This window comes from Corvus hawaiiensis, chromosome 11, assembly GCF_020740725.1.
Source record: "Corvus hawaiiensis isolate bCorHaw1 chromosome 11, bCorHaw1.pri.cur, whole genome shotgun sequence".
In the NCBI taxonomy this organism is placed as follows: domain Eukaryota; kingdom Metazoa; phylum Chordata; class Aves; order Passeriformes; family Corvidae; genus Corvus; species Corvus hawaiiensis.
This window is the reverse complement of record NC_063223.1, coordinates 18,099,105-18,126,559: the sequence shown is the minus strand read 5'-3', so window position 1 is coordinate 18,126,559 and position 27,455 is coordinate 18,099,105. Positions and strand designations below refer to the sequence as shown.

At 48.5% G+C, this 27,455-nt stretch overlaps 1 long non-coding RNA gene across 1 annotated transcript in view; it reads right to left on the bottom strand.

Moving 5' to 3' along the window:
- Nucleotides 1-22,044, bottom strand: part of LOC125331476 — a 38,169-nt gene extending 16,125 nt beyond the window's left edge. The window contains exons 1-3 of the long non-coding RNA XR_007206066.1: nucleotides 21,951-22,044; nucleotides 11,232-11,541; nucleotides 6,945-10,154 (exon numbers count right to left, since the gene is read on the bottom strand). This is a non-coding gene — a long non-coding RNA (uncharacterized LOC125331476). The remainder of the gene's footprint in view (nucleotides 1-6,944; nucleotides 10,155-11,231; nucleotides 11,542-21,950) is intronic.
- Nucleotides 22,045-27,455: the final 5,411 nt, after the last annotated feature.

Below are 27,455 nucleotides of genomic sequence, written 5' to 3'. Positions count from 1 at the left end.
GTGACTAAGCCCCCGTGCGATATCTAATTTACCAGGAGGGGTGATGAGCTGCCAGCACCATGTTCCTGCAGGCACGGGGGGCTAATTGAATACAGTTTGATGCTCTGGGGCAATCCCGCTTGCCAGCTTACCTGCACCATCCCAATCTGCCTTGCAAACTGCAAGACAGCTCAATGGGAATTTTAAATGTGAAGGAGTATTCAAAAAATCCTGACAAAATCCAGGGGCCTGACCAGAACGACGAGTTCTTGCGGTTTCTGCGGGGCTGTTTTTCCAGTGAGGCAAATTGGGTTCTCCTCTTGCAACCCAGCAATGCTGAAACGTGCTCCTGACACTCACAGGACCTCAAGGATCTCAACGTCCTCTGAGTGCTGTCCTTAACCATGGAAAGAAAGTCATGGCACCATCTTGCCTTGTATTAGTGATGCAAATCAAGATCAATTTCTCCATAAATAGCTCATTACCAATGATTCTGTCCTTTGTCTCCAGCTCCAGCTGAAAGGAAGGAATCACTCCAGCAGCAACTGCACATCTAACAGCAAAAAGACATTTCTCAGAGGGTACAGCTGACTTATAACAGACGCTGGATTTTGGGAACTGCTCTCTACACCCCCAGAGCTGTCCTTGGGGAAAGGTGGAGGTACTCAGAGGTCCCAATTCCCATTTCATTTCCTATTGTTTCCCTAGGCTGCAAATGCTTTTTTCCTTGCCTTTCTAGCCCAACCTGACTCGCAGGCCAGGCTTATCCCAGTTGTCAGCTGGGCCCCATTTTGCAGCTATGCCAGTTTTATTATTATTTGCCCAAGAGTCAGTGTGGCACAAGGAGCTCTGCCCTGGGCGAGGGTAAGAAACCATCCACCCTTCACAGTTTTTGGGGGTCCCCATACACTAGCAAGCCTCCAAAGATCCCCTTCCAAGCACCTGGGAATCCCCACCTGTCCCTCTTTCCCTGGCATAACCTGCCCAGGGGGAGGTGACCTTGCTGGCTGGACTGATGCTGTCACCACTCTACTTCGTGGGCTCAGTGGCTCCCCTCCTCAGCCAGCATTAAAACCAGCCAGCCACTGGCTCCACAGCAGAGGCTCCCGGAGGACAGGCTGGAACTGTTCATCTGGAGACAGAGATCATTTTTAAAGGGAAATCCTGCTCACTTCCCAAAATGAGGAAGGCTTTTACCAGCACACAGCCCCAGTCAAACGCACTTGTGGCACCAAATGCATCACTAAAAGAAAAGGACTTTGCTCTGTGGAACAGAGTTGTGGTTTTCAAAGCTAACAGGGAGAAAGGGCACTGTAAATACCTGGAGGAAGCGTGGGCACGGCTTATTAATAGACACTTGCTGTGAGACTTTAGGCTGTATGACAAGGCTTTCACTGTCCTCCTGATGTCCTCAGATGCCCTGTTCCTGTACTGAGCTGGGCTCCGTGAGCATGCAGCACATCCTTTAGACCTGCTAACTTAGATGGGGCACAAAAGATGGGTTAATGCAGCTCATACATGGGTTAATGCTTTCATTACTTGAGAATTCACCATCTGTGTTCAGCTGCTGGGGAGAAGCTCCTGTCCCCAGCTCTTGTAAAGGATCCAGCCAAAGATTTTGATGGCCACAGATGAGGGCCTGAGAAAGGCAGGCAAGAATGCCAAGTAGGGTTATTCCCCAAAAACCTGGATTGCAGGGGTTTAACATTTCCTGAACTGCCAGAAGGAGCTAATTTTGTTACCTTTACATTCTGGCTCATTCACTCATTCCCCAAAAGGCTGCACAAAGTATTTGCTCTCTGGTTTCTCTCCTGTGCTGCTGTCAAGACACCTCCTGAGTTTTGAATCCAACGCCACTCGTGATATTTAAGGATATTATGAACTGGGTTTATGCATTCCTGCTTAGCAAAGCCTTGTCTAACACAGGGTGCCTATATCCTTTCCCAATGAAAGCCAGAACAGAAAATTAACACCCCCTGTGAGTGATGGAACAGTAACTGGTCCCTACACCACCACAGTACAGGAATCTTGGCAGGGTCACAAAAGTTTTATTTCTTGTTTCCGGATACAGACTTTTCTGTCAAGCAGGGTAACAGACAGATGGACTGTTTTTGGAGAGAACTGGCTATTTGCCTAGGGAGGAAGGGAAAACAGTCCTCAAACAGCTCTCCTGCCACAGGTGATGCTGGGGAGAGCAGGTCCATGGGCAGTTAGGGACTCTTACCTTCACACTCGTGGGCTATTTCGGCATTTATCCTCCCAGCTTGTTGGTTGCTCAGGGCCCAAAGATGCACAGACTCATGTTATTAAATGGCTCTTTCTGTTGACACTTTTATTTTTAGGAAATATCACTGAAACATTCACCACGGCTGCTTAGAGGTAATGGAAAAAGAGGTGAGCTCCAGATTCTGGGTGATGGAGACCTCGAGGCAGGCAGCCAAGCTGGGCTGAGATGTGGCCTGGTTTCCCTGCTGTGTTTACACACAGCCCTGAGCATGATGTGATTGAATCATGGCAGTGTCCTCAGCAGCTTCTGGCCATGCCGACCCCTCCCCAAAAAGTTAAAAGCATCTGTGAGCTGAAGACAGGCTGGGATCAGTGGCAGCCAACTCAAACAGAACCTCACTCAAAGGGTGAGTCCCTGAGCACCCAGGGATGCTGCCTTGCCCAGGATGCAAGGAACCTGAAGGAACATCCATGGACAGCCCCTTCCCTCTGAATCTCTGGGCTGGGAGACAGAAGGCAATATGTTTCTTCCTCAAGACTGCTTTTGTGGCTTCACACTGAATCCCTCCCCACTTTATGCCAGGCAGGCTGAAGAGAAGAATATCCTGGGAAAGAACAGAAGTTACTCCAAACTGAACAAACACTTTGCAAAGTACATTCCTCTGACACCTGCTCAGCAGTGGGGAAGCTCTGGCAGGATGTGAGTTGGATTGTCACCCTTGTGCCTTTCTGTCCTTCCCTGCTGTGGGGCTGGGCTGGCTCCATCACACCCTGGCACACTCTGGTGCTGCTGGAAGGACTGGTGAACGTGTTCCTTGCCTGATTTCAGTGACGGGGCCTGGTGACCCATGAGAGCTACAACCACCTGCCCTGGGCAAGCCACAGCAGCCCCCTGGCAGAAGCCATGAAGTACCTGGCAGTAATTGAAACCCTCCTGAGCAGCAGCATCAGGGGCAAAGAGGCCCAGCTAACTTCTTGCTGCCTTCTGTCTGTCCCAGATTGGGAGGAGAACTTCGGAAGCAGTGCTGGCATGTCACCCACTGGGTGGTGACTGCAGTGCCGTCACTCTTGGGCTTTGCCCTCATCCTGGGGGCCTCACCTGGGCTATGTGCCCTGCCCACTGTGCCTGGCACAGGCAGCAAGGGGCTGCCCACCATCCCAGAAGCCACCACTCAGGAGGAACCACCAGGTGACAGATGGCTAGAGAGGGAAGGCATGTCTTTTGGAGAGGATTTCACATTTGGGAAGCTTTGGCAAGTTTTAAGTAGCTCCACTTTTGTCCTTTGCAGTAGTCAGTGGAATATTTCAGAAGTATCTGTCAGCAAACCAAGTGTGCCACCAAAACACAAGTGTGGGGGACAAAAACCCTAGAGAATGTTAGGTCAGAGTGATCATATTCCCTCACTGATTTTCATGTCGATGGCATCACAAGCCTAGACACCATCACACACCTGCAGCTGAGCACATGTGCGCACACACACTGATTGATAACTAATGTGTCCTTTTCCCAGGACTTTGCCAATATCAAAACACTCCTATCCCTCTGCAAAATCTTTTCCCAAAGCACTGGCCTGTGAGGGGCTGCTGAGCATCCTGTCCCCCGAGCAGAGTGTCCTGGCAGGGTGCGATGCCGCAGTGGCCACAATCGCCCCGTTGTGCCAAACGTGGAGCGCCGGGTGCAGAGGGAACACTTGCCCACAAAGACCTGAGCTGTGCTTAATAGAGCTCTTGGAGTGCTCGCCTGCTAAGAGCCTTAACTTCTTACTGCATTTTGCCAGGGTTTAAGCAAAGCAGGGCTCCCAGCAGGGTGCTGGATTGATTTCCTTTCCCATGAAAATAGACTTATGATTTCATATTTGTTCCTTGCCCCCAAATCCCATTTCTTTCCAGGTAGAGGAGAGAGGGATTTGATGGATTATAATTAAGGAGATGTTGTTCTGAACAAGGAGGGGGCAGGAAGGTTAATGCAGGATGTGGCTGAATTGCCTGAGGAAGAGATGTTTTAATGGGAAAGGCCTTGTGAGAGGAGAGCTTTAGGGCTCTTCTTTCCTGTGTAGCAGGTGGGTATTTACAGGCAAGCTCTGGCTGAGTTTATTTTGGCTGTAGGTGGGCACTGGACCTTTTAGACCCCCCCTTCACTCTGCAGTGATGCTCAGCAGCAGTAACTGGAGGAGTGACAGGAGCGGGGGGATTTGTACTGCTTGTGTTAGGAAGCCCTGTTGCAGGGCCATGAGGAAGGAGCTGCTGACAACACCTCAGAGCTCACATATAAAATAAAATATAAGTAACTGCTACTATATAATATAACCCTTCCCAGGCCTCCAGCACCATTCACCCCAGAGCACTGTACAAACAGTAATTAAAACTTCCCAGCCCCCAGCTTTGCCAACGGTGCTGAATTCATTTTCCAGTGTGGGAAATGAAGCCTTTTATGATTAAGAGAGACAACGTAATTTTAACAGCAGAAGTTACTGATGACACATAAGCTGGGGTGTGAGCCTTGCTCCTTCCCTGGCAACAGGAGGCTTTTCAAGGCAAGAGCAAGTGGCTGGTCTCTTTTCCATTGTGTCCATTATGTGCATCTATCACTGCAGTGGGCAGCACAAGACCACCAGCTCCATGCATTCAGTGCCAGTGGCTACAGTCCACCTTGCTTTGCAGAGGTAAGGGCTGAAGGGAAGTGAAGAGCACAGGGGGAATATGGCTGGAGATGCCTGTGACAAACCCAGTTGTCCAGTTAGTCCTCCTGGAGCATCAATCTGCCTTATCAAGCACTATCAGGTTCAGTGTGCCACCCTCCTCACCATGGCTGATTTCCATGAGAAATGTGATACCAGGAACATCCTACAAGAAGGAAAGGAACGCCTGAACATGCAAGAGCTTGGCTTAGTTCAGGGCTTACACCGCAGACCAGAAACACTGACCCTTTGCTTTTGGGTTAACTTAACCTAGTAACGAGTCCAACATCAAAGAGCCTGTCCCTCTCCTGGTTCCTGCTTGCTCTGTGCTCTCCAGGAGTCCTTGGAGAAAAATCTTGCCTTGTTGGGTGTGGACACAGCTCTTGGGTTCAGTACGAGCCCATGGGAGCTACGCAACCACACGTGCAGCTTTCAGGGTTCCCTGGAGCCCTTGGCCAACATTCCCTTCCCCTGGTTAATGTGCTGGTCTCCAGTGCCCACCCAGGCAGTGCCTGCTCCCTTCCCCTCCATCCCACCACTGCCTTGCAGGCTGCCCAGCCAGATCCCCCTCTGCTCTTAACAGCTCTGTGAATCCTGAAGGACCAATTGGAAGGAAATAGCAATTTTAACTCAGGAAACAGATTATCTCCCTGCTCTGCCAACACTTCCTTCAAATCACTGAGCCCAGAGCCTCTGCCCATCTGGGAACAGACATTGGGCTGTCTGGAAACCACAGAGCTTGGTGAGACGTCCCATGGCAGAGGGGAAGGGCCCAAACAAAGAGAAATTTCAGCCTCCTCTCACTGTTGGGCTGTTTCCAAACACATGCCAGCACCACCTGTGTCTGCTCACTCCAGGGAGTGCTGCTGCAGTCTCCCAGCAGCTGGAGAAGTGCTCATGGAGCCAGCAGTGCTGCACTGAGGGTTATTTAGTTCTTTTTAATGGATTCTCCGTACCTGTCATTATTTCCAGCCCTGAGTCAAGAGAAAGGGACAAAGAATTTGCAGGGAGGTGGGCTGGCTTGAAGGCCTTTGGTGAAGCCTGTGGTGTTGCACTTGAGCTCTGGAGAGGGCTGGGCACTCACTCTGTTTCTCTCATCATCCCTGCAGGTTGATCCCAGTGGAGGATGGGGATCCGGTTTGGGCTCACTGTGCTTCGTGTGGGAGAGGGACAGTCTCCTGTACAGGTAAAAGAGAGATCTGGAAATCCGCTGCTGTCATTGGGCTTTCTTTGGGGCTGACTTAGTTGTTGGAAATCAGTGCAACCACGAAGAAAGCAGCCCACGGGACTCTGCTCAGAGTGCCTAATTCCTATTAAATATATAGGAAGAGCTGGAAGAGAAGTAGGAGCACTGCAACAAGGAATGATCCTTGTGGACAATCTAATTTCAAATTAATTTATGCATGGAGGGGTTCTCCCACTTGCCCAGCAGGCCTTGTGGAGGCCAGGCAGGCTCAGAGAGGGGACTACCCTGCACCAGCAGTTTCACAGTCCCCCCTCCAACACCTTTCTAGGACTCAAAATTTATGCTTTTCTCTCAGCCAAAATGATGCCAAGCTATAACTATCAAAATGCTTCAGACTGTGCTCTTTCTCTATCCCTGCTCTGGCCTGAAAGGTGATTTCTCACCTTGAGGTGCTCCATCAGAGCAATTACTGGGCTCACAGCAAGCCCCACTGCCTGGCACAGCTGTGCCTGCACAGCCCCGCCACCCACCACAGCAGAGCTGCTAGCAGAGACTGGGCTGAGCTGGAGATGGCAGGGCATGAGGCTTCTGCTTTGATGGCACCCTCTGTTTCTGACCTGGATAGGCTCTAGAATTGTAACAAAGCCACAGGTAAACAGGAATGTCGTTTCAGTAAAGCTGGATTAATCAGAAATGATTTCCCAGATGGCAGCAGCAGATTGAAGAGAGCCCACTCTCACCAAGGGTCACTTCTGCCAGGAGAGAAGGTAGCACAGGGCTGAACAAGAGCATTTGTCTGAACTAATGGGCCACAGAGACATTTGAAGGGAAGTTTCCTTTGGAGCAAAAACGGGCAGGCCTCAGCTTTCACTCACCATCCACCCGTGGCAGCTCTTTCCTCCTCTTGGCACACGGTTCTCATCGCTCAGCTGACACCCCATGGCAGCAAACACTAATCACATCCTCCTCCTAAGATGAGATAACAGGTAAAGAGGCTTGGCAGGACAAGGGACCTCCCAGCAGCCCCTGCAAAGCCAATCTCGTGGCCTGGGGTCCCCCCAGTGCAAATCCCTGTGGTTCTTGTTTGCTGAGCTGGGACAAAGTGGGCACTGGGGCTTTAGCCGATGTTGGTTAGAAAATGACCGTGAGAAAGGAATAAACCAATTAATTGCTGACCCACTGACAGCCAACACCTCTCCCCCACCTCCCCCTGCACAATAAAACCTGTCTCCACAGCTCAAGCAGATTTAGCGTTGCTGCAAAGAGCCTAGAGGAGGAAAAAACCCTTTCCCACTCCAGCTAATAATATTTCCAGATAATCTGTTTGAGGCAGCACCCTCTGCAAACCAGGAAAGCCTTTAAGAGCTGTTAACACCTTTATTCAGACTTCCTCATCCTCCCCCAGACAAGCTGTGATTAATTATCCAATCCACCCCGATCCCCCTGGGAAACTGCTCTCGGTCCGGGCGTTCATCCGAGGATTTGCTGGGTCTCTCTCTGAGAGCAGCTCCTGCTCCCACCACTGGCTCCCGATAAGCAGGAAAGGGCTGCTGGGGAATAAACCGCTTCCAGCCCTACACTTCCATCAGCCAGGGCACTGGATGAGGGGAGGGCAGGTCAATGTGGGGTCTTGGCAGCACTCAGGGCTTTTTCTTTGGCTGGTGTCCACAGACATCACCAGCTGGACTGTCCCTGGAAGCCCAGCCCGTTTGGGTCCCACCTGGATTTCACAGCCCTCCTTCACGGCTCTCTGGCTCGGCTTGCTTGGAGGGTACTTTCCTGCCACCTTTCAGTCCTGCCAACAGCATTGGAGATGGAGAAGGCAGGGAGGAGAGGGGAATTCCTGCCTCTCAGGTTGCTGCAGTAGCTGGGATGCTGTACCTGAGAGGTTCCCCTGTGTGGGCTGTTGCAGACCAGTGCAGCTCATAATGCTCACTTGTACGTGCACTGTCCCACCTGTGCTACCTTTACCCACCAAAGCCCGGGCCTTTTTGTGTCCCGGGGTAACTCTCCCATCCCTGTGGCTGCACACAGCCTCTCCCAGCCATTCAAAGAGAGGATCAGAGCTGCTCCAAGATCACGGTAGAGCCAAGCAATTTACTGAACACAAGAGGGGCAAATTCTCCTTGTACCAAATGCCAATCTCCACTCCATTAAAGATGATACCAAGTCTGTGTTTGTCCACCACAGCCCTTCATCCATGGTAGCTGTAGTCCTTAGGCTGTGTAAGGATTAACACATTAATGCCCGCCCTGCCCCAATCCCCTCCGCTCTGGCAGGGTGCAGACATGGCTCTTCTGGGGGTCTATGGTAGCATCACACACTGTTTCATTACTTGATTCGCTGTACAAAGGCCCTACAAATGCCCCATTTTCAGGGGAGACCTCTCCCCATCACACCCCCAAGACCTGACCACATGCTTGCTGGGAGGGTGTGAGTGAGGGGGCACTGGTGGGGCTGGCATGTCCACCTTGTGCAGCCATGGAAAACCTGTAATTAAGGAGACACAGCAGCCTTCCTTACAGGTTCTAAGCTGAAGCTCCATGGTTTTATGACACTTGAAGGAGCTCCTTTCTATTGGACTCTGTCCAAGAACTCACTGCCATGCACTGCATGTTGTCTGCTGCTCTATTTGTACCTGCCAGGGGCCAAACCTCAGAAGGATCCTGGTCCACCACCTCAAAGTAGTATCTGCCATCACCGTTTTCTACCATCCACCTCTAGAAACCTTCAGCCAGGAAATAAAACCAGAGAGAACAGCAGTATCTCAGGGGTCCCAGATAGTTTTGCAAATGAAAACTGTTGTCCTCTCGTTGTTCTCTTCTCCTCATAACCACAACAACATGCTTAGGTCATTTTCAAACAAGATTACTTAAGGTTCAGCATCTCGTGTGCTCTTTGACAAGGTGCCAAAGAAGGAGTGAGTAGAAAGAGAGAACATTTCTGCCAGATGGGTGCCAGCTCCCCCAGGATGCTTCACAGCCCCAGGTGTTGGTTTGCATCACACCTACACACTCTGCTTTCTGGGCTGGGCTTGGTTTCAACACTCCCTTTATTTTTAGCCACACTTTCAAGAAAGGGGAAAAGAAAAATCTCAGAATCTCTGCAGCTTCCTGAAGCCCTTGAGAAAGAGAAAGCTGAGGAGCGAGCAGGCAGCTGGGAGGGTCATAGTCCTCCTCCCCGCTGAAGGCTCCAGCCAGCCCATGAGATGTCTCTGCCTGTCTTCCAGTCCATATCCAGGAGCAGTGGTCATCCATTAGGCTTGGCCAAGTGCTGGAGAAGTGCATTCCACTGTGGAACAGGGCCATGCTCTGGTTCTGCCCATGGCCAGGGCACAGGCATTACTCCCTCTGTGTGTTACTCCTCCTGAATCCAGCCCAACGGCAACAGGTGCTGCAGATCCAGCACTTTCCACGTGGGTCTGGCCACTATTGGGATAGGAGATGTGAGCTAAAAACAGGTGCTGCAGGAAGTGGCTTGGGTGACTTAGTAGGTGGCACCTTCCCTCTAAGTTAGCAGCGTGATGAAACTGCTCAGCAGGGAGCTCCGGGCTCTGAGCTGCTGCAGGAGTTGCATTTTAATGACACCCAAGCTCACCACTCGTGGTCATCCAAGATCCCACTTCTTGCAAGGGTGGAGGTGGCAGCTCCAGTGTCCCAAGCAGGCTCCAGTCTCCAATTATGCTCTGCTGAGCCAAGATCTGCAGGAATTTCCACTGGACACATTATTCCTCACTCTTTTTTCCTGCTATGACTACTGAGCAGTTTTCCCAGGTGCCAGAAAGCAGCATTTACCAAGGCATTTCAAATTCAAATGCCTCCCATTGTCTTGAAAGGGATTTTCCTGTTTTGTCCCATGCTTTCTCTCTAGGGTCCACCGACCCCAGTGTCGGCTTCACTTGGCCGCTGTAATTCTCTGCTCAGCTGTTGGCTTTGCTCTCCTCCTACTCGCCCTGGGCCGTGAAGGTCATGGACATCCCCAGCTTTGGCTGAGCTGGTGCATCACAGCAGACTCCATCTGCCCTGTTCTCCATCACCACCCAGGAAGGTATCAACTGCACCTTGGTCCTTGACAGGAGATGCCATCTGCTACCAGAAAAGGAATAATCGATTATGAGACTGACATTAACGAAATATGAGATTGTGACTTGGGGCAGACTAAAGCCATAGAAAGCATTTTAAATAATTCACCATCCTGAAAGTAAAGCATATTAGTGGGAAAGACATTAAGGTCCTTTCCCAGTGGCATTAACTTCTATGTAACCAGAGCTGATACCACGAGCTGAGAGCAAAATGAGACTACTGCTGGGTAGGGAATCTTGGCATTTCAAAATGTATTTGAAAATCACGGTTTTCCCCCCACCCTTCCCACCAAAATTATTTACAAACATTAAAATATTTTGTTTTGGTAGTATTGCCTACAAGACAACTAAATCCAAAATAAAATGAAAACACAAAATGCCGAAACAAATTGCAAGTCCCTGAGATGTGTGCTGGCAAAGCATTCATCCAAATGACTGCCTTCTGCAAAAATGCTTCTATTTTGGCAAACCCACAGTTTTCCGGGGGTGGACTGATCCACCAGAGACTTCTGAACCCACAGCAAGTGGCGACGGAGGCTGAAGAGAGACACTGTGTGGGAGGCAACGTTTAAAATGTCGCCGTTTTGCTCTTCACTTGAAACCACTCCAAGGGCCGTGGGGAAAGCGTTCGAGAGCAGGAGCTGTGCTTTGGCTGTCTAGGAAAGTTGCTGCCAGTGCCTGGGCAGAGCGTGGGGTTACCCAGAAAAGCCCTGCTGATCCACAAACAGCCCTGGAAGGGTGAATGTTACCCAGGCATTACTTTAAAATTTATCTCAGCGATTAAATGCAATTGTGCTCACACAGCAGATGTATCTGTGTTGGGTAAGCTAAGCTTAGCACAAGAGGCTGTTGAGAATGTTGTGCTGGTGGCACCCACCTCAGCTGCTGTGCTGCTGGGGGGGCATCAGGAAGGGACTGCCATGGCCAGGCAAGGGGCATCTTCGTTATCTTCAGTATTCATATTTTCTTGGCAGAGGCAGCTCTTCAGAGTAGAAAAGTGTTTCCCTTGGCTTGGGGGTAGGAGTGAATGAAGGATGCACAAATGGCAGGAGTTTGGCAGCTCTGACCCCACACAACTCACCTGCACACACACTGTAGGTACAGTCACGGGTCAGGCCCAGTGATGTCTCCTCTGAGATGGCAGAACCTTTCCAGGATTCTTGGGAGACCACGTTGGCTTCTGGGTGTCTATGGACACCTTGCAAAAACAGCCTCATGCAAAATTCAGACTCAGTTCCTTCCCTTGATGTTGAAACCTCTGTAGAAATCCCAGTGGGAAATTCCTCTGAGGTGTGACAACACTTAAGGGAAAACAATCCCTCCTGCTCCCGCTGGGCCAGGACATCCTGCTGCTCACAGGGATGCTCTAAACAAGCCAGGTGAGGAAAGACCTGTGAGAGAAACACCTTCTTGTGGTTTCACCTTAAAAGGTCAGTTCTGTTACTTGTCATGCAACATGCTCAGAACCTACCACAGGTGATTAAACGCCAGGGAGTTATTAGATCGCACACGGATAATCCTCCCTGTCCCTGGCAACGTGATTCATTATGATTCATAAATTCCAGTGGTGTTATGGTTCCCAAACGGATGCAGTGTGCTGAAAACGCTCCTTGACAGCTTTAGCAGCCGAAAACCACGAGGGGCTGACACAAGCAGCACAGGAGACACCCCCCACCAAGGCTGATACCCACGTAGGGACCTCCTTAATTTTAAGGACAAAACAGGGTTCTTTGCACCCTTTCCCCCCAGGATGCTGGGAAATGCATGAGCCACCTGGGAGGTGGCAGGGGACAGAGCGGTGACACAGGGGGGGTGAGGGGAGGCAGCCTAGAAAGGGGCACATAGGAAGGAGATGTTATTGGCTGGTTAGGGAGGGAGAAAGGGCAGAAAGAACTGAGATTTGTCTCTCTATTTCCACAGCAGTTGGCTTTGGGCTAGGGGTGAGTCACAACAAGAGAGTTTGATTAGAGAGAGCTTGATTCGTGGAGTGGGTGCAATTAAAACCTTGGATCCTCAGGGTCAGTTTTAGTAGCTACATTAAACTGAATCAACTCCTGCCTCACTGTGGGCCGTGGAGGGGCTGTTTCTGCTCTTCCACTTTCTTTGAATTGCTCTTGCTGCATCTCTTCAGGTCAAGGCAAAATCCAGCTGAGCTGCTAAGGATGAGCAGGAGCAGTGTCTGTGTCCCTGAGCATCAAAATGGCAGCACAGAACAGGCCTGAGAAGAGGTGAGCTAATCCAGGGATGAAATTCCTTCAAAGACTATTAAATACAAAGGCAAAAATGATGCCTCAGAAAGGTCCTGGGTGCAAACTTGTGTGGGCAGCATGTATGCAGGAGACCTGAAGGAGCTCCTGTGTCATCTTTTTCCAGAGGCATCTGCTCTGGCTACTTTGCAAGAGAAGAAAGGGGGCTGGTTGGGCTCTGGATCTGATTCCAAATGGTTCTGAGATGAGATGAATAACTGCCTGTGGATGTGGCTGGATCTCTGGAGAGTGTTGCAGTCACCCTGTGTGCTCTGACAAGTAAGAAACATCAGCTTTGCCCCAGGCAGCAGTTTTGGGTCCTCAGTAGGAGGAACTGGAAGCTCTGGGGTCAGGAGCAGCCACTGCTCCCCAAAGCTTGCCCGCCACTGGCTCACACACCCCTCAGGCCGGATCCAGGGCTGACCCCAAAAGAGAAGCACCATTGAAGCCGAGGAGATGAAAGCCTTGTGCCCATCCATCCTGATATCATGAAAATTTTGCTGCTGAGATACACTGGTGTCACCAAATTCACGGGTATAAAGCCCCATTAAATATTTCATTCTCATCAATTGCTTGCTCTAAGTGCCTTCTGAGGAATTCATGGGAATGTTTTCTATTTGACACAGAGATACTTTCAATTATGAAAGATGGCTAAAAATAAAAGGAAATTATACTGTTCAGACATCTCTGGAGGTGGAGACAGGAGAGGAAACTGTCAAGGAGAGCCAGGGAAGAGATTTTTGTTAGAGGTAGAGAAAGGCTACTTATTTTTGCAGACAGAAAATGTCAGGAGGCAGCCTGACTTGAGAATCTGGAATCTGTCACTCACCTTCTCTATTAATAATTTGACCTCAACTGTTTAGGGTCTGAGCCAGAGAACTGGAGTTAAGAGTCATGTCAGTCTCTTTCTCTGGTTGCAAGGGGTTTGGTCACCCTCTGAAAATTCTCAGCTGTAGACGTTTTTTTAAATGTGTTTTCCTTTCTTTTTTTTTCCCTTCTTTTAATTGTAGGACCCCAGCCTGTGACACTGAGAAGACTCTTTTTTGGCTTTCCCTTTAATGTGAGAAGCTGTGGCTGATAACCTGGGGCTTCTTATAGGCTCAGTAAGTCCATGGGATATTCTGATGCTGATAAAACATTTACATTTTGTAGAAAAAATAACCTGTCTGAGAGCAGGGCTTGAATCATCAATCCTTTAGGGATCTCTTATCTCTTTGAGATAAGAGATTTATTCCTCTGACACCCATAACAGGTTACTTAGCTTTTCTTACAGGCCACTGTCAGAAGGACATGGCAGAGCTGCAGTCACCACCTCTCTGTACATTTTTAAATTTAAGTTCCTAACTGAACATACATAAAACATGCTGAGAGCTTTTGGTCTGCTCTGGCACTGAGTAGAATGTGTCTTGCACTCCATACAGGTGACCAGAGAAAAGGGGGGCAGCTGGAAAATATAACACTGAAGCTGTAGACGATTTGGTGTTTGTTATCTCTTATTTCTTCTCCATAGCAAATCAAAATCACTAGAAAAATATTAAAATTACCACAAAAGGGCACAGTTTTGTTCTGTAGATGGGAGCTGAAAAGTCTCCAGACCTTTCTTCCACTCCATAGCACCTGTTTTTAGAGATGCCTTTAGCAGAGTGCTGTGCTCTCACTGATTTGGGCTGTGTTCCCTGAGCCACATGCTCTAATTTTAAGTGATCAGGGGCTTAATTAGCTACACTCTTCCTTGTATTTTGAGCAGCCATTTTAAGTTAAAAATACCATGTGTGCTCAGTGTTTTGGAAGAGCATTCCTGTGCTAATCCAAATGGAAAAGATCTTCAGTACAGTGCGTTTTCTGCAAAATCACCACTGAGGAGTGAAATGGTCAAGTCAGTCCCTGGTACAACTTCTTCTAATGGCAGATATATTGAGCCCTGGGAGTTCAAGGTGTCCTTGCACACACTTAGGCTCATAGAGCTGGTGTGAAATGTAGATAATCAGTGGTTTCTTTCTAAACAGCTGCACTCAATCATTTTTTTAGGAGTAAAAAACTGTTCTCTGTTAACCAGCAGGACTGACCTGCCTGCTGCCACACTTAAAATGGATCACGGGGGAAGACTGCAGAGTGATTTTGAGATAGGTATCTTCTCATTGCACACTAACATCTTTTCACCAGGACTCTCCCCTGCCTCAAGAGGTTTGCTTGTGGGGCTCCATTCCCTCGTGAGCAGCCCAGGGCAGTACAGTTGTCCTGGGAGGCAAGAGATAACAGGAACCATAATGAAGCTGGATGCCAAAGGAGAGATGTTCTGCTGGAGCTGTGGTGCAGCTGGGCTTGGGATAGACACTGACCTTCAGAGCAGAGGAAGGAATTCAGACCTCCTGTGAAGAGATTATTTCCCAGTACTCTTTCTGGTTCTCCCTCCCCCCCAAATTTGTCATCTTTTTGCCAGATCTAAGGAATAACTTTTCAAATGAAAATGCTTCATCCATAGTCTTGCCTGGCAAGTCACAAAATGAGAGGCACAAAGTACAATTACAAGGTAATCCTGGGAAAGACCTCTGCCATAGGAGATGACCCAGCACGGCGCACGATCTCTTGGGGAGCTCTGCACATTCCCATCCTCCCTTTGCTTTCCCCTCTCTTCCCATTCCTCTTGGTTTCCAATGAGATAAGGCAACCATACCACCACCAAAGACACTTTTACTACCCCTGCAAAGCTCCTAAGCACCTACAAAGAACCAGAGATGTCTCTGGAGGCACTTAGGGATGGAGAGCGTGGTGGAGCGGGCCCCCCATCAGGAGTCCTGCCAGCGTCAGGACACACGGGGCAAGGGAATGGTGCAAAAATTGTCTGGTGCAAGCAAGCCTTGGCAGGGTTTGTGCTCGTATAAGCAGGAGAAGGTTGCTGAACCTGCTGGGGAGGCAGCCCAGTGGTGATGTAGCTCTTGCAGAGCTGCACCTGTACCCTGGGACAGACACAGGAGCTCACCTCCAACAAAGGACCCACCACACTGAGAACAAGGCCTGATGCTGGCTGGTGAGCAAAGGCTGCAGTTAAAACCTTGGCCTGAGAGGGAAAAAAGGTCTTTGTGTCATAAACGGTCCCCAAAGAGTGTCCCTTAGGAGAATGCAGCCAGCAAGATGAAATTGCCATTCATGCTTTTTAGAGATGTTCAATGTACTAGGAATTCAATTAAGAAAATGTTCCACTGCAGGAAGCTCAAAAATTAAGATTATCATTATTGTAGAGGAAGGAAACATTTTTAATGCATTAATTTTTTAAAATGACATCCCCCCAGACAATGAACTTTTCCTTGCAGCACCCAGGCCAGTAAAGGAGAGCAGTTTTCTTTAGCAATGGGGAGCATCAACAAGAAGGTTACAGAGATGATACAAAGAAGGTTTTCTGTGGGATGCAGAGCACTGGAGGTTGCCAGGCTGGATAATGGGCCCTGAGCTGTTGGCTAGAGGAGATGACAGCACTGGATCCTTGATTTGGCCGATAATTTGCTTCACATCTTTCCACTTCAGGAGCCTGACCTAGATGGAGGCAACATAAGTGGCCACCACTGACTCAAAAAGGGCTGTGAACCCAAAGAAAAGGGTGTTTCTGTGAACTTTATCATATCCCCAGAGCAGGGATTTATGGCCTACATGTCTTTTTGTGTTTGCAAAGTGCCAATAGCCCTGATCGAAGGAACAGGTGGGCAGGTCCCTGCTGCTGCCTTCATACCCAGGAAATAAAGCAAGGATTCAGTTCAAAGCAAAAGGTGTTCCCAAGCATCTCCTCAAAATAAGTCTGGATGGGGGAGGTGGGTTGGGGTTTTTTATTTGCAGGACAAGATATCACATGGAAATCCAAGAATAGAATAAGTTGCAGGGGAGGGAGAGGAAGAGGAGGAGGAAATCACTGCTTTTGCATTTCTTGTTCCCTTTCCAAACCTTGTGCATGCCACAGTTTTAATTAATAACTCTGTCGCCCATTCTAGAGTTCAAACAAAGGAGGATAAGGAGGATGTATTCCAGGCACACAGGTACCTGGGGAAAATGGAGTGATGGCTTTGTGTTTCACGGCCTCATTATGGGGCTCCAGCTTTTACTCAAAAGTTGTTCTCTGCCAGGAATTATCTGAACTATTACCTCAGGAGGTCACTTTGAAGCTGGGCTCAAATAGTATTTAAAATGAAAAAAAAAGAAGTCACATACGTTGTCTGGAGGCTAAATAAAATAAACAGACACACAAACACAGCTACCAGTAATAACGTTTCTCTGCAATGCTCCTTTATCACTTATGTCTCCCACCTGACACAAGCCCATGTGCAACCACTGCCACCCTCTTGACACCAGGCTTGGGAGAGTCCTGCTCCCAGACCAGCCCCAAGAGGAAGAGACAAGTGTCAGTGCCCACTTTGGAAACTGAACTTGCAGGGTGTCAGTGATGCTCTGTGCACAGCAGCAGCACTCAGGCCCCTCTGCAGGCACTGTGTTGTTTCCCAGTGATGGCTGCCTGCTGGAATTCCCCTTTGACCTCACTTTGGAGCAAGGAGAACCTCAGCTGTGTCCTGCCCTCTCCAGGAGTGGCAGCTCTGTTCAATCCCTGCCCCATATGGTTTGGGTTCACTGCAGAGCACCAGGCCTGTTAACCTTTCTCTCTGCCACACCCCTGCTGCACATCTCAACACACTTCCCACTTCCTTCAGGTAGGAATATCCTCCTTTTTACAGGCTGGGAAAACACAACCTCCCAAGACCATCCAGAAATAAGAGGCAATCTCTGCAGGCCCCACCGACCTCTTTAATTTTTGAGCAACTCTTTCCCCTTCGGGCAAGTCAAAGAGTAACTAAAACTATCTGCAAATAACTTCTGTGGAGGTAGCGAGTGCCTCGTAGGAAGTTGCTGATGTGACACATTCAGGCTGTCACTGATCATCACTTTCCTGCACAGACAGTTTGATGACACTGCTTTCCTTAACTGCACCAAAAATTTAAGTCAGGAGATCAACAGTGCCATGAAGAATTTACAAGGAAAAGAGACAATATCCACCCACCCAGGAAGGTTACTCCAGAGACAGACCCTGCAACCAGGGCTCAGATGGTTGGTAAATGAAATGATGGAGTGAAAAAATTGTCTGAAGCTGCTGTTTCCATTTCCATGGGGTTTTAACAGCAGGAAAGTTTTGATAACTCTGCATATCCAGTGGCAGAGGCTGTGGATATCATTGATTTCCTTCTGGCCATTCACTGTGTGCAAGTTCAGCCTCCACGGTACCTGGTGAGGACCCAGCTTGTGATGGGAGGGACATCCCCACTTGCAGCCCCACCGGTTCCTTCTTCTCTACTGTCTTAAAAATGCACACGTAAAATTGTTTTTGTTGACCTCACAAAAAGGAGCTTTTTGAAAGCACTGAACAAAAGAGGAGATATCATCCTATCCAGAACACCAGCAGCAGAGAATAGTGTCTGACCATCAGACTCATTTGCCCAGACACTCTCGCAGCCAAACCTGCCTTCCAGCATGTGAAGGTAAAGGCCTCTTTGATTCAGCATCCAGACAAGACACAAACTCATGTCCCAGTCTCCACTATCTCCTTTCCAGAAGCTTTGGGGAGGCTTGGATAAAGGCACCAGCACAGTTCATGCCCGGGTGAACTCCTCATCCCAGCCTACAATGTGCTTTTGGAGTGGGCAGTTTAAAAGGATCAGAAGGATGAGTCAGGGGAAGGATTTCATGACACACCAACACATTTGGTGGCTGAGGAGAAGCGTGCTGGTATAGGAGAGCAGGCCAGCCATAGGGAGCAACTAACAAACAAATCTCCAAAGGATCCAAACATTACAGTGCAGAAAACCAGGGCCACAATCCTCCAAAATCAGTGTATAAGGAGCTGCCAAGGACTTCATGGGAAGGACCTGGAGAAACCCAAGCTAAAAGCCAGAGGCGTGGAAAAAAAACATGCACCAGAGGCAACCTCCAGGACAGGCACGGATGGGTCCAGGAGGGTCTCTGGTAACACAGAGCAGAGAAAGAGCAGGTAATGGGAGAGCCATGGGCAGGACATGGCACATCAGGCTGCCCCAGAATGTTGCAGAATGGGTCACCAGCATCTCCCTGAGAACAGATGAAATGAGCTTCAAATCAGGAGCAGCTGCTGCCCTAATGGAGTTCTAGACACCCCCTAGAGTGTGTGAGAGCATGAATGCTTCCGAACCAAAACGACCCAGGAAAATGTAAAAGGCAAAACTTGGCTGAGGGAGCAGAGGGTGTCTAAGAAGTTCTGTTTTGTGGATCACCATACACTGCTTCGACTGCCTTCCCCTCAAAATCACAGTCCTCACTGCAGTTATGTGGACAGAGCCAGTCCACAAGGACACAGAATTTAAAATCCTGGTGACAGCCCCCATTTGCTTCCAAGGAGCAGAGAAACCAGAAAAAGCACAGTGCAGTCAAATGCAAAAGCATTTGCTCTTTCCACACCTACGAGCACATTTTTCTTTTTATGATCCATTTGGAAAACTGTGTCTTCTGCAAAGAACAAAAATAATCCTCCCGTCAGGCACCCCGAGGCATGGCAGTGGTCCCAGAAGCAAATCAGCAGCTCCAGATCTGCGTGACGTTGGGAAGCTTAATGAGGGTGACATGTTCCGCCACGCACGGAGCACACCTTTGGATAGCGCAGTGAGGCAACAGCCCCGCTCTGAACCGGGAGCTGCAGCTCAATTCTGGCTGATCCCACTTGCTTCAGCCGTCACAACGCTGCCAGCCCACCAGCCCACGCCCACTGTGCTTGAGAAACCCTCCTAAATCACAGTGTTTCCATTTTTTGGCGCTGCCAGATGAGTCTCCAATACACCCGAATCTCTGCCTTGAGGCTGTTGTTCTGAACAGCCTCCAGTATTTCCTCCAGTGCCTGCAAACTGGTAGAAACTGAGGGTGTGTTTTGGGGTGCCCTTGAAGGGTTTCAAAGTCTAAGGAGCATGTAAACATGAAATAAGTGTGGCTCATTTGGGGGGGGGGGGGCATTGCTGCCAAGGCAGCCAGGCAGAAGTGTGGCTCCTCATATGAATTGGGATCCCATTTGTGTTAAAGCAAGAAAAAATTGCCAGCAAAGTGAGATTAAGAATATTTATGGATCCTATTGGCTTGATTATGTGTCTCCCCAGTGATGGAAACTGAGTACAAAATTGAGAAACTTCAGCAATCTGTGGGGGAAAGGAGACAGACAGCAATGACTTTTTAATGCTTTATACATTTTTTTTCTGTGAATTTGGTGCTCGCAGAGAGCAATTATAATAAAAGGTTTGAAAAAGAAGGTGAATATAGTAATGCTTTGTCTTTCTAAAAAGACCAATCCATCCTAAGATCTCAAAGCACTTTTCAAACTCAAGGAGATCTTAACTGCATTAGGGCAAGAGCCATAAGTAAACTTCTGTCAATACCAAACCCTTCTCAGATGCAACGACACCGGTGACTTATACCTGTCCTTCAGGTGCTCTGGACTCTGCTTCTCTTCTCTCAGTGCAAAAACCTGTATGTACAGAGCTTGAATTTCTAACCTCCAGTGCTTCCCAAGCTGTCTTGAGCAGAGAGCACACCATGGTATAGAGCTGTGAGGAGTGAGCATGGAGAAGGATTTGAGCACAAGCTTTAGTGGGTAGGGGGCTAATGATTCTTACATTAAATGTCCACAGAAAAAAACCAAACCACTAAAGAACAGGTATCTAAAATGACTTCATAGGTGCAGAGGAAATAATAGAGAGAAAGTCTGAAATGCAAAAGGAAACCTAATAGAAACCTGGACAGGCAAAGACTCAACCTGGGTCTTCTAGATCCAGCTAATTGCCTACTGGATTAATTTGTATTGCTTCCTTTCTTTGAGAGAGGTTTACTGTGGTTCAACACCAGCCTTTGCTTAATCAACTTTAAATAAGTCAAGATGAGCCTGATTTAAAATTTGCTGGATGTCTGTACACCATTCTTATAACTGGTATAACCTCTCCTCCTTCTCTACTGGTGAAGCTACGTGTGTTGGCAGCTCTGTAAAAACTGGGTTAATATTCCAGCATGAAGCACTTTCAAAGGAGACCTGCACACCTTCCTATTTCCAGGAGTGCTCAAAACTGTATCAGATTTGGCTTTAAAAGCCTCAGTGCTGCTAGTTCCTGCATACCAGGGCACATGAGTACTGCTAATTGACTTAGGTAAGCTCCCTTCACAAGCTTCAAAGTGCCCGATGGAATCACACACCCTTTTCATTCACAGCCTGTTTCCCAACGCTTTTGGTGTAGCTTCCACTGTCCTTAAATGGGATTCCAGGGGCCAGCATTCCCCCATCATATGCCTCAAGGATCAGAAGTAGCCGCCTTTCCCTGCATTTCTGCAACTCAGATGTAGCTCCACCAAACTCTTGCTCCTCCAGACTTTTGTCTCCCCACCATACTCCTCTGTAAGCTAAAGCTGGTTCCCAAGGGACAGGTGACCCTTACAACCCCCAACCATAACATCCTTTTACGCATATTCAGTCCAAGCCCACACTTCTAGGTAGGACATCTGCTCTTTCCTGGCTTTGTTTTGTTTTTGTGTTGCACAGACAGTTCCCTGGGCTGCTCCAGCCTTAGGTACAGTGGCAGCTCTTTGCAAGCATCTCCAGCACAAGCAGGGGCTGCAGCTGGAGCCGTATCTGCTTGGCCTAAGACCAGATCACAGGAAACAGCAGCCTGCCCTGCAGAGATCATTTCCACCTTTGTTAGCTTTTGGCTCCAGCATCTATTTTGATAGATGCTGAAGTCTGAAGCTGTTGGTAAGGAAATGGAAAAGGGGAATGGCCATGCTTTAACTCTTGCTTGGCAGCAGCATTAGCCCATGGTGTAGTTTCCATGCACTGATGTCAAAACATTTAACTAAGACAAAAGAAGAAAAAAGGAAAAAAAGAAAGAAAAGAACAGGAGCTACTTGCTTAGAAAAAGGCATCACTGAGCCATGTTCCAGGCTGATGCATGAACATGGAGGGAAGAGACTCAACGAGGCTGGTTGTTCACAGTGCCTCTCATTTTTGTGGATAGGGATAGCCCTGCACCAGCATCCCATCCCAGGAAACTTGGCTAATGCATAAGTGCTGAATTTTCAGCCTGGAAACACCTCAGTAAGGGCAGCTCTCTCTCCTCTTGCTCCTCTGCAACCCCCACCAAAAGAAAACACAGCCCAAAGCACCAGCAAAGACAGAGCAGGGAGAGAATGGCCACAGCCCCACACACTGAACCCCATCAGCTCTGCCAGCTCCCTTCACACCACCCCGGCCCTGCAAAAACACCCTCAGAGCTCTGTGTCCACTGTCAGGCAAAGACACACATCCTGAATTCCTCTCACATCTGCCAGGGAAGTGCAAGGAAGTTTTACAGTCCACAGAACATGATCCTAAGGTACAAAGCTATGACAAGAGGAGCCCAAGGGTTAAAGATGGGCTTTACTTTTCTGCTGGCATTCCATCAAAAGGCATTCCACCCCCAGCATTTCAAATTACTCCAGATAAAGCAGTAACAAAGATGCAAAACTGGTTTAGAAAGTACCTGATAATTTCCTTTTAAACTTCCACTTCAGAGCAAAAACCTTCTTGCTTTGAAATAAATGGCTCTGGACAGGCGGAGGTGGGGGATATACAATGTGTCCTTCTCCTAAATTCATGTTTGAACTGGAAAAAGGAAACAAACTTCTGAGGATTTGCAGCCTCAGTAGCTGGGCATATCCCTCCCTCAAGGATCTTTATCTGCTCCTCCTTCATCACAGCTCTATTGCACAAAAAAAACTGAAGAAAAAACAAACTTCCTGATTCAGATAATCGTATGGGTGGATTGACATAGTTACAATTAATTTTGCTATAAAATTAATCCAGAAAACACTGAAACAAGGGAATGAAACCTAGGACCACAAAGTTAAAGAGAAAAACCAGGAAAACCTGGTAAGGTACATACAGCAAATTTCATCTAAATTAACTAGAGGTGGACAGCAAAGGCAGATTAGTTACCACACACTAAATTTCGTTGTTGGACCCTTCTCCAGAATGAACACATGGGCTGTAGGGTTTGGTGCACAGGATGGATGGGAGGACTTTCAGCATCAGGACTGAGCCACTGAACTGCCCCTAGCTCCTCTGCAGTCTGTGGGAACTGGGAACCCTTGGTGCTTCAGCTTAAAGGTGCCACAATGTAAAGAAAAAGTACAGAAAATGTACAGAAAACCTCAGAGAAGTGGCTCATCTTTGTGCCTCGCTGGCTGCTGAGCACAAACACTGAAAAAATAACGGGAAACCATGGCTTGGCCGTAACAAAGGCAGGAAACCACCTGTTTAGCATCCAGCTTCTGCCCAAGCTAACATGCACGAGAGAGCTACTGCCTGCTGGATGGAGCAAGTGACCCTACAAAACTGATGGCCCTGGAAGAAAAGTTGTGGCAGGGTCTTGACCCCTGTCCCCTGGCCAGCACTTGCTCTGCCCGTGTCGAGCACAAGGAGGATCCTCTTGCTGGTTGTGGCTTTTGTGGAGATCCAGCAGGGGGGTGAACACAGGCCATTGGTGCAGGAAATGGAGAAGAGCACCCCAGGATCTTCTGCATCGCTGTCACCTCCTCAGCTTTGCCCTTTCCATCTGCCTCCTAAGCTGGAGCAACACATTCATGAGGTGAGAGGCTGGCTGAGCCAAGGCTGGGTGCTCCTGGGGTGTCAGAGACCACCAGTGGTGCGGGCAAAAAAGCCTCTTGTGAGCTTTGTGGTGAGCAGAACCCCAGAGAGGAGTCATCTGCTCGAAATAGCACGTGTCACGTCACCTGTCAGCTGGCGTGGGGCACGGCAGCTCCGCTCAAATAATAGCAACGAAACAAAGCAAACAAGTACAGGACTTAGTCACTTGTTCGAGTCTCATCCCCTTTTGTTTTTACAGATGTGCAGTTCACGGAAATGAGATGATTAGCTCATCAAAGCATCTGTCATCTGAGAGACAAACCAGCTTTTCACAAATGCATCCAAGTGACAAGACCTGTCGGATGCAGGCTGCAGGGAATCTCTCTGAGTCTTATTTTTGGAACTATTATAATCACCCTTACCAGCTTATTAGTTATCTCCAACACATCAATGGGGAAGGAAAAGATAAATACATAAAAACTTGTCATGGCAATCTGAAAATTTTTTCCTTCAGGAAAAAAAAACCCTTGCACTTTTACAGTTCGTTCTTTTAACATAAGCTGTACAGCTTGGCCTTTACTCCTGGAAGATTTAAATGACTTGCCAAATTATTTAAATGGAATAAGTTTTATTTTTATGTTCTTAAAATTGGGACACCTTAAAATGAATGCATCTGGTGGTCACAGGCTTTGCCAATCAACAGCAAAACTACCGGTGTGTTTAACACTGGACAAGTGCTTTGCTGCTTTTCCAGAGCAGGGAACAAAGAGTGGTCAGATATTTAAAAGCTCTTGACTGGGGCTCAGGGGATTTGAACTGAGCATCAATCTCTCCCTTTCATCACAAGGACATCAGTCCCCGTGTCTGATGGCACCTCAGGGCATCCCTGCTGTCTTATGCACAACGCTTGTGAGCACAGGGAGGGGTTTGGATTCAGCTGGAGCCACACTGGTGATAAGGCTATACAGAATCCTAGAATGCTTTGGGTTCGAAGTAACCTTAAAGATTATCTGGTTCCAGTAAAGGGACATTTAGTGGCCTTCAGGATGCAGCAATGGAGCAGAAAGGGATTTAAATTATTTTTTTTAATAATGAAAGACAAAATTGCTGGGACTGAAAGGGAGATTACTCATTTGTTCTTAGACCTTTGCTGTTAATCATGCCACACCTACTATGGAAGCAGTGGCAAGCTGTTGGCTTCGCGTCCTGCTCGGCCCGGTGCCACCCAACCCAGCCTGTGCCATCCCTTCCCCTGTGCCTGGCGAGGAGCGAGCTCGGGATCACAGCACTGCAAGTCTGCACAGCTCCGGGCACAGCCGAAACCTCAGTGTGCTCAGCAGGCGGGGAGGAACAGAGCCCCGCCAAAGAGAGATGTAAGAAGTGGAAACAAACGGAAATGACACAGCCTGGGCATGAAGAGACATGTACAATCGGCGTGGGGGGGGGGGGGGGGGGGGGAAATGGGTTATAATGTAAAATCAAGCATTATCTGTCAGTTCTAACTAGCTCATGACAGCATGACAGCTCCTTGCATGCACAGAGACACTGTTTGGCCTCAAACAGCCCCAAGCACAAGACAGCAGAGTGGGGAGAGGGCTGGGAACTTCAAAGGACTAATCCTTAGCCTTGCTGCCTAGCCTGCTAATGACACCACAGTGTAACACTGTTTGAGAAGCACAGGCTGGCCTTCCCTTCACCCACTCACATTGTAGGGGACATGGCCACTTCAGGCTGCCACAGTTTCATTTTGGCTCATCCTTTGACCAGATGCAACATTAGCTGCCTTCCTGGCGATGGCCATGGCCCTCTAAAATACCCATTGTGTGTACCCTGCCCAGATCCTTGCTTACTGCCACAAACCCAGCCCCTCTGCTCCCCAGAATGCCCCCCATGGCACAGGCTGAGGCTCAGCACTGCTCTCCCAACACTGTGCACTATCTTCCGAAGCAGAAAATGCTTCTGTTGGGCACTGCTCACCAGTGTTTCACAAAGCTTTCCAACCTCTGCTTTCTGCACTGTGCACCTTTCATCAGTTTTCTGGTGAGCACTGAAGCCTCTTTTGTGTGGCAGGGAGGATGGGAAGAGACTTTGATATAGGCAGCTGTACAGCCCCGCAGGCCAAAGTGGCTTTCCTCCTTCCATGCCTATTCTCATTCTTTCCTCCTGTTTTCTATTCATTCCTTTCCCTTCCTAAGCCTAAGAGCATGTCTGAATGTCCCATTTGCCCCTCAGCAGATCAGGATCAGCAGCATGGTGGCAAGGAGAAAACCTCCCTTGTTTGGTGGCTCTTTCCAGCCACCTTGTTCCTGGGACCTCCTGAGTCACAGAGATTTTCTCTCAGGACCTGCCTGGGGGGTGACTCAGCTGAAGCTCAGGGGTATGGAACGTCAGAGCTGTGTGGAGGCTTTGGCAGGTCCCTCCTAATGCCTTCACCAGGCAGGATGTGCAGCAGGGCACTGCAGGTAGAGGGGCAACACTGCACGGTCATTTTGAGCAACAGAAACCACTTGTTTGGATCCCCTCATCCTCTGCCAGCTACAACCAGTGCCAGCCCTGGGCCTGAATGGACAACTGAGCCTTCCCTGCAGGTTAGAGGTGCTTAGAGCTTGTCCAAAGCAGCACAGCCTGTCTCTTCAAAACCAAAGGAAGGAAGAGGAAGATATTTATCAGCTCCTAACCAGTTCAGCCCCACCACGGGCTGAGCTACTTTTAAGAATTCATTACTTGCCTCTTTCTCTTGAAGTTCCAGCTTGGCTGCTCCCTCATGCTTCAACATCTCCTCCCAAGGATACCCTCAGCTTGTTCCAGACAAGCTGTCAGCAAATGGCCTCTCCAGGTGAGGACAATGCCCTGAGTTAACAGCTCAACAGGTACACCAGACAGCTGTAGTGGCAAGCAGAGGAAGAAGGAGAGGCCCACAGGTGGTGGTGATGCCCTAAAGATTGTGTGCTAATCAGGATGAATTAATTGGCAGACAGGAGAAATCCCATTTTCCTCTCTTTAAACACCCATAAGTGATACTAGGAGTTACTTAATAACATAACTGAAAGGACTGAAAAATCTTCAGTGTTCCACAGCTTACTGGACTCCAAAGAGAAGCAAGTCAATAGGAGACTTTACATTTTCAGCATTTTCTTTCTAATTTCCCCTTTTGTTCTACCAATAAAAAAAGAATGGACATACAATGGCAATTGTTGAACATCACGATCCTTTTGTAGAAAACACTACACTGGGCCTGCAGTGACACAAAACCAGAGAATCAGATTATATAATTTTTTCATAAAGTTGGGAGAGCTGGTCTCCAAGGGCAAATGCCAAGTCACTTAGCAGCTATCCTGCCATAATAGCTTTCAGCTTTCCAATGGAATTTTTCCTGGGCTTCCTCCAAAAACTAATAAGACTAAAGCTTCCTGGAACGAGCTCACTCTGTAGAATTTCCCCTGCTCACCACTGGACAGCAGATGTGTGTCTGCAGGGCTAAATGCATGGGAGGATTTATTCCATAGCTTAGGTGGTCTGGCCAGGGGTTCCTCCTGGCGCTTCCCTTCCTGGACCTGCCTGCAGTTGGGTGCTTTCCTAAGGCAGCAGTGGTACCCCAAGGCATGCCTGACCATTCCATTGACCATCAGTGCACCCTGGCCACCCCTCCATGTCACAAAACTCACAGTCACTCCTTGGTAAGGCTGGACTAGAAGTTCAGCCAGCAGTAGCAGAGGTGACAGCTTGGATTCCAGAAATCCTCAGTAAATATGGCACTGCCTGCTACCAAAGTTGGTGGGATCTGGGCACCTCATTCCCCTAAGTCTGGGCAGGAATTGCAGCCCAGGTACTCCCATCCTAGCACAGTCAATCCTGTAGGTAACTGCTCAACTCATCACTGTGATCCGGGGATTGGAAACCAACCATCCACACACAGAGTTTGTGCCTGTTGCCTAGAAGACAAGCTGTAAATCAGGGGGTCAAATCCCAAAAGGAAAATGCCTTTTGCTTTTCATGTTTCAGTCTCGGTGGCTGCTCAAAGAGTTATTGTAACATTAATATCTGCATGGAGCTTATTCTGAGTGGTTTACTGGAAAATTATGACTTGTCAGCAATTAGCATAAAACGAGTAGGAGCTGAAGGCAGAACAGCCCATTATAAAGGACTTTTTAGACAGAGCTCTGACGCTGGTGCTCAAAAGAATATTTAAAGAATGATTCCTAAACAGCTACAGGTCAAGCAGATATTTTATAAAATTGATGCAGGAAAGACTGATGGTCTGATTTACAATTGGACTCCAAAGAGTTCCTTGCTTTTCTGCTTGTCTTATAAATTCTATTTGGAAAAACAAATCCCCCTGCAATGCACACCTGGCTTTTCATTTGACTTCTCCAGAAGGTTCTAGGGAGAGACCACTGAA